Source organism: Phodopus roborovskii, unplaced genomic scaffold (assembly GCF_943737965.1).
Source record: "Phodopus roborovskii unplaced genomic scaffold, PHOROB, whole genome shotgun sequence".
Taxonomy (NCBI): Eukaryota; Metazoa; Chordata; class Mammalia; order Rodentia; family Cricetidae; genus Phodopus; species Phodopus roborovskii.
In genome coordinates, this window is record NW_026125059.1 from 1,810,629 (window position 1) to 1,818,443 (window position 7,815).

Here is a 7,815-nt window from a genome sequence, read left to right on the forward strand (position 1 = left end):
ACAAAACAAAAACCTGCCAAGTGTTCAAGACCAACTTAAAAAATTTAAGTGGTGTCGCAGAAATGGTTTCTGTGGTTTAAAGCACTGGCTGCTCTTTCAGTGGCCCTGGGTTCAATTTCTAGCACCCATCAGCTCACAACTGTCTGTAACTCCAGTTCCATGGGTTCTGATGCCTTCTTCTGGCCTCTTGTGGGTGCCTGGTACACACGTTTTACAGACATGCATGCAGGCAAAGCACATATAAAAATTTTAAATATTTTTAATTAAAAGATGTAATTGATTTGGAGAGGCAGCTTGGGAAATATAGCTGCCATTTCATTAAGATGTTCATACATTAGCCAGGTGGTGGCAGCGCACACCTTTAGTCCCAGCACTTGGGCAAGTGGATTTCTATGAGTTCAAGACCAGCCTGGTCTACAAAAGCTAGTTCCCTCCCCCCCCAAAAAAAAAAAAAAAAAAAAAGTTCATAAAATTTTTTTTTTTCTTTTTTGGTTTTTCAAGACAGGGTTTCTCTGCATTGTTTTGGAGGCTGCCCTGGAACTAGCTCTGTAGACCAGACTAGCCTAGAACTCACAGAGATCCGCCTGCCTCTGCCTCCTGACTGCTGGGATCAAAGGCGTGCGCCACCAATGACCAGCAAGGTATTCATAAATTGAAGGTTTAATTTGTTTTTGCCATGCTAGGGATCCAACCCAGGGCCTTGCATTTCTGGCAAGTGCGTCACCACTGAGTCACTGAGTTCTAGTTTGTTTGCCGTTTTTATCTATGTGCACGGGTGTTTTGCCTACATATGTGTGTAAAGCACTCATATGCCTGGCGCCCGTGAAGCTCAGACGGTGCAAGCTCCTCAGGAACTGACGTTACAGACAGCTGCAAGCCACTGTGTGGGCGCTGGGAGCGCAGCCAGTGCTGTTCAAAGCCCACACAAAGAAGACGTATTTGGAGCCGATCATTCTTTGGTGTTCGGTGCTTGCCACCGTACACCTTGAGGCAGACCTCATCACTTCTAAGAATCTTAAGTTTTCAGAGGCCAGAGATGGTCACGTGAAGTAAACACAAGCTTGTTGACGCTACAGCCCACTGGGCTATGAGACAGGAAGCGGGAAACAAGGAAATCAAGTCAACATCACTTGTTCAAAGCCAGATGCCAGAGCGGACTCTGGACGCCACGAAGAACCTGCGTTCCAAAACCAGGAGATCTGGGCTTCTTCCGGGTCACGAGGGCGCTGGATCCAGGGTCTCCTCTCATGAGCCTGCAGTCTCGGGGCCGCACAGAAAGAGTGGGGTTCTGCACACAGACACACTTGGAACGGCATCCGCTGTGTCTTCCATACATAAGCACTCTGCCGCAGGAAGCACATTTCCCCAGCTGGTTGCTGTGGAGAGAGGCTGTTGGTGTCCACTCTACATGAGGGCACTGAGACGCAGCAGCACATAGCCCGCAAAGATGCAGGTCCCCGTAGTCACTGTGGCTCACAAATGCGGCTCCTGGAACGCGCAAGCCTGTGGTAGACCCCATGCGAAGGTCCCAGGGGAGCCTGGGAGAAACACTGGGTGGGCTGCAGTGAGCACCTCGGCCCCTGGCCTATGTGGACCACACTGTGGATGGTTCCACCAGGGAAGTCAATTCCAGCAGCACTGTGGGAAGAGCAAGCCCTGAGCTGGGGGTGGGGAGACCCAGTGGCTGAATGATCCCTAGCATTTAAAACAAACAAGACAAAAGCCCACAGAAAAAAACAACCCAGAACCCTCTGCGGCTGTAATGGCGGCAGTGGTGGCTCACAGCCCTGAGCACAACAGCAATGTGGACAGTGGCCCAGGTCTGACTGCACGCTTTACCTGGGGGGGGGGGAGGAGGGCAGTTCCAGAGGCAACGGCATCAGAAAAGACATCTACATCCGCTTTTTTTTCCCCCAAAGAAATATAGATGAAAACTCACCTTTGAGAACAGGTACAAAGCAAAAGCAATGGTGGGCACCAAGGGCTGGGGGTCTTCAGAACTAGGAATGCAAAATGACACTGCCACTGGGGACCTGACTTTGGCAGGTGTGACTTTTTTCCATCTGTTTTATTAATACACAGTACTTCAGAATAATTTTAGGTTCACAAGAAAACCGAGCAAAACACACAGGCAGTTCACACTGCCCTGCCCCTGGACAGACAAACAGTTCACACTGCCCTGCCCCTGTACAGACAGTTCACACTGCCCTGCCCCTGGACAGACAGACAGTTCACACTGCCCTGCCCCTGGACAGACGGTTCACACTGCCCTGCCCCTGGACAGACAGACAGTTCACACTGCCCTGCCCCTGGACAGACAGACAGTTCACACTGCCCTGCCCCCTATACAGACAGTTCACACTGCCCCGCCTCTGGACAGACAGACAGTTCACACTGCCCTGCCCCTGGACAGACAGACAGTTCACACTGCCCTGCCCCTGTGCCTACTTCCAGGCTGCCCCTTTCAGAGGTGGGTCTGTTGGAACCAGTAAACTTTCTCCCATAACCCATGACCCTCCAAGTCAACAGTGTACACAGGGCTCGCTCAGCAGGTCACACTATGCACCTCCAACAGTTTCTGGCTGAAAACTAAGACCACAGTTTCAGGGTCTAGTAGGGCTGTGTCTCAGTGAGGACAAATGTGTTTTTACACAGTGAGAGATGCCAGGGCAAGCTAGGGGAAAATGGCAGGACAGCTCCACTCGTAAGGGTCTAGTCCCATGCATGAGGGAAGCACCCCCATACCTCATCTCTTATAGGTCCTGCCTAGCATGCTATCACACGGGTACCGTTAAACCATGCCAACATTGCATGCTATCACATGGGTACCGTTAAACCATGCCAACATTGCATGCTATCATCACACGGGTACCGTTAAACCAAACCAACATTGCATGGTCCATGTATATTGCTGTTGAGATGGTCTCTAAATACCCCAGACTGAACTCCAAATCTTCATCTTCCTTTGTATGCTTCCTGGATGTTTCCTCCCTCCTTCCTTCCCTCCCTCCTTCCCTGAGATAGGGTTTCTCTGTGTAACAGTCCTGACTGTCCTGGAACTCACTCTGTAGTCCAGGCCGGCCTCAAACTTAAGAGATCCACCTGCCTCTGCCTCCACAGTGCTGGGATTAAAGGTGTGCACCACATGGCTAGTCTTTCTTTTTATGGCATAGGGTCCACATAGCCTTGGCTGTCCTGGAACTCACTGTAGACCTGGATGGCCTTGAACTCACAGAGATCTGCCTGCTTCTATCTCCCAAGTACATGTATAGAGGTATGTTTAGTTTTCTAAGTCTCTGCCATGCATTTCTGCATGCCCACTGCAGTGCTGCGTGTCCTGCTGCTGTGCCTACCTGCACCATGTGTCAACAGAGCATGTGGCACGTCCTTGTCGTCGTCTGCAGTTCCCTAACGCCCTGTGACAATGCGGAGTACTTCCTCCATGTGTCATTTCTGGTTCATTTTTGATGAGGTGACAATGTTTTGTTTTGTTTTGAAATGAAAGTACTACTCCCATGTGGCCCAGCTAGTATTTCTTGGGCATTTATCTAAGAGAAATGCAAGCTGGTACACAGGCTGTGTACAGTGACTCACGCCTATAATCCCAGTACGAAGGAAGCTGAGGGTCGTGATTTCAAGCTACACGAGATTTGACCTCAAAACCCCAAAGGGTCTGGGTAGATACCTTAGTTGTTAAAGTGGCTGCCACAAGGTCCCAGGTTTGAGCTCCAACACTCACGCAGAAAAGCCAGGCACAGCATATGCTTGTAGCCCTCATGCTGGGGGCGGTGGTGGAGATGAGTGAATTCCTGTAACTCACTCACCAGCCAGTCCAGACTAATCATGCACTTCAGGTCCCACAAAGAGACTGTCTCAAGAAACGAATGGATGGCACTTGAGAATGACCCAAGGTTCAACTCTGGTCTCTGCATACAAACAACAGAGAGAAAGGAGATGTTCACAGAAAAGCCTGTGTACAAATATCTGGCGATTTTCTTCACAGTTGCCCCAAATTTGAGGCAGCCTAAGTATCTATCAGCTGGTGAGCAGACAAAAGGGGACACTCCAGTGCTGAGTAACAGAAACAAACAAACTCTGGCTCACACACGCCCACAGTGACTTTTCAAATGCACTGTTCGATAGGAAAACAACCAGACTGAAAGGAAGGGCAGAATCTTGGGGACAAAGCCAGGCTGGGGTGGTCGGGGCCGGGGAAGCCTGCAGTGGGCCACCTACGTGGTTTCTCCTGTGGGCTTTGGCAGCATATGGCCATACAACAGTATGAACTTGTTGGAACTGGCAATGTTACACTCTGAAGGAGACACCTCTCTAATGAAGGGTCTGAGTACTTCCCACCAAGCAGATCTAAGCCCCGGGCAGCTCTACCTTTTGGGGCTTGTTCCTTGGGGTCAGACTGGAGGTAGCAGTCAGGTCTGTGACTGAGCACCTGTGGCAATGGTACCATCTGCCCAGCACAGTGGGAGCATTCCAAGCACGTGAATTTGGGGGGACCATCTGTCCCTCTATCAACAGTCTGGGCTCCCTCCCAAGCAGCCAGGCTGACCCCTGACCCAGCTGTTTCATGGCTTCTAGCAGCAATCTCTAGTCCCCAAGAGAGAGGACAATTACACAGAGCTGCCACAGCTCAGAAAGTCCCAGACACGCCACCCTTTAATCCCCTCTCCACCAGGACAAGCCATTTTAAGACAATCAATTTGCTGGGCCCGCTCTACAAAGTACCCAGTCCAAATAGCCACTCCAGCTGGATATGAGGACTTGCCTGTAGCTCTTTCCAGAAAAGTCAGAGCCCCGAGACAGTAAAAAAAAAAATTGTTCAATGTAAAATAAATGTCAACCACAAGCCATTTCCAAAGAATTGCTACTCAAGCCTGAAAGTTAACATTTATAGACTCAGAAATCTGGACACAATCCTCAAAAACAGAACCCAGAGGTGACTGATTTTGCTAATGTAAATGGCACTGACAGTGATAAAAACCAACAGTACACTATGAATTTTCTTGATTGACATTTCCAATGGTGGGCAGGTAGCTGTTGGTAAGAGGCCTTGCATAGGCACGATAATGAAGAATGAAGACATAAACCCTCCTGTGGTCAGGGGCCAGGCCAGAGTGAAGTGCAGATATCCTGTCTTCTGTCAACTACTGCTTTCCTGAACATCTGGTCAGTGCAGTTGGCTCTGAGGGTAGTATAGAGGGTGACTTTCACAGGGCACACCAAGAGCTGAAGTGCGTTTGTCACTGGGAAAACCTCACACCAAGCAGATAGAGTAGTGAGGAGCCAAAGGAGATATCCGTTCTTGAGAGGTCAGCTGCTTTAAGAGGCCACAGGTCCTGAGGCAGGAGCTAAGCCGTGGCTCCGAGGACTTCCTGTGCAACTCCTCCGGGTCCAAGAGCTGAGGCAGAGCATCCCTCCTTGCTCTTAGCCCAGTGCCAATCGAGACAAGCACTTCTGACACACCTGACACTCAGGATGTACTGTAAAGTGTTCTCCCTTCAGTAGTGGGAACTGAGCCTAGGGCCTCACATGCTCTAGACGAGCAATCTGTTCTTTTTACCCTTTGACACAGTTCATCTAAGTTGGCTAGCTTAATCAAGTATGCCCTATACTTACTTGTAACCCTGCCTCACGCTCCAAGGAACTGGAATCCCAGTCTAGTTCATGTTGGAACTTTAGAGATGTCTCCACCCTTTATTCTGTGGAGATGTAAAGAGGCATAAAATTTGTTGCTCCCTTTCTGGAGGGAGAACTTTCCAGAGCCTGCAGGAACCATCCCTCAAAGGGATGCCTGCAGGTCTGGCTCACTGATGGAGAGAAGGGGCTCCAAAGAGTTTCTTCTGATTTTCTAGGCTTGAACCATGAGAACGTAGGAAGTAGAGGGCATATCCTCTACGCTTGAGTATATTGCCTTACCAGGTGGCTAGTTCAAAGTCGACTAAGACCCCAGAGCCAAAGGGGCTGTGTGACATCCTCCTGTACATGTAGGGTCATCCTAGATGTGCTCTGCGCCAGGCTATGGAGTGTGGCACTGATATGAGTGGTCACTGTAAGCCTGGGGAGCCTGTCCCACACTTCCTGCTTCCCAACATGGCCATGAAAGCACGTTTACACGCACATACATGGTGCTCACATACACGGGTACATGGTCTTTCCTCCTCAGTGCACTATGCTCCGGAGCACCGTGGGGCAGCCAAAGGACTTCCTCCTGTTTACTCTCCAGCAGGGACTGAAGAGCTGGACTCTGGAGGGCCAGGTCCAAAACACTGATGTACAACGGGGCCAGGCCTGCTCCTTCCAGCCAAGTCCTGGCAGGATGTGGAGGCTAGTGACCCAGCTTCAGGGAACCACCAGAGTAATGAGATACAGCCAGTAACTTAAATCGTTGAAGAAGTTACTTTTTACATAAAACGCTCTAAACCTCTAACAGGTCAGGGTAATGCCCCTTGGACTTATGGAAATGTACTCAATTCTAACATGGATTAGAGTAAAAAACAAGTGGAACTGTTTGAGGAGTTTGAGCAGCTCTAAGCTCTATTTCATTTCCTGAGACATGACCTCATACACCCTAGGCTAGTCAGCTCACTTTGTAGCCAAGGATGACTTAACTACTGACCATCCTGCCTCTACAACCCAAATGCTGGGATACAGGCATGCCACCACTGTTCCTGACCTCAGAATATTAAATTTGGAAAAGCCTGTTGCCCGTCTTTCCTCCCACAAGGGCACCTGAAGTGACAGTACTACTCTGCAAGCACCTAACCCCATGCAAGTTAGTGCCCACACGCAATTGTGCATAGGAAGCCATCTTTCCATATGTACCTTCCATGGAAAATCTCGTGATGAAAGCGTTCAAGTTGTCCAGGGTGAGGGGTGTGCCAATGAAGACATCCATTTTTGGTGCTCCTGACATTTTGAGAGAGGCAACTTCCTTGTGTTGATGCAGGCAGAGGTTGCAATGATGCACCGATCAGTTACGTTCTCTGGCACACAGCTGTCCTTTCTGGAAGCCCTTTTGCTCTTTTATATTTCTGTTTGTTTGGTTGGCTTTTTGAGACAGGGTTTCCTTTGTGTAGCCTGGGCTGTGGCTGTCCTGGAACTAGCTCTGTAGACCAGGCTGGCCTTGAACTCACAGAGATCTGCCTGCCCCTGCCCCCTAGTTCTGGGATTAAAGGCTTGTGCCACTGCTGCCCAGCTCCCCTTACATTTCTAGTTTAGAGCTGGGTATGGGGGCTGTGTGCATGGTGATGGACCCCCAAACACCCAAAGCCTTGCTTCAGATCATATGGAGGTGTAAAACCACTGGCTTGTTAATGCATTAGCTAACATTCTCAGCTTTCCACCTTTTGGGAGGGAATGAGCTCTGCTCTGCTCTCTCTCTCTCTCTCTCTCTCTGTGTGTGTGTGTATGTGTATGTGTGTGTGTACAGTCATGGTCTGGAAAAGCAAATGACCCCTCAGAGACACAGACACACAGGGTGCCCTGTTCTATCAGACACTTCACCATCTCCTCTTGGAGGACAACGCCAAACCCTTCAGCTACATCTCAGAGCCATCGGAGGCTTTGTTAAGGGGTCTCAGTAGATAGAGCAGAGCTGCTTGCCCTGGGAGACCCCGTGGCTGCCACAGAAACACCTGTTTTCAGTTTCCAAAGCCATAAAATCAAATCTTCAACTCAAAAGTGTTGGCTTTTCAAAGTGTTTTAATGACAGAGGTGGTGGTTCATAAGCCTGAACATGGTAAGAATGCCTTCTCATCCAGAAGTGCCTGATGTAGTGACTCACACATGTATTAATACACA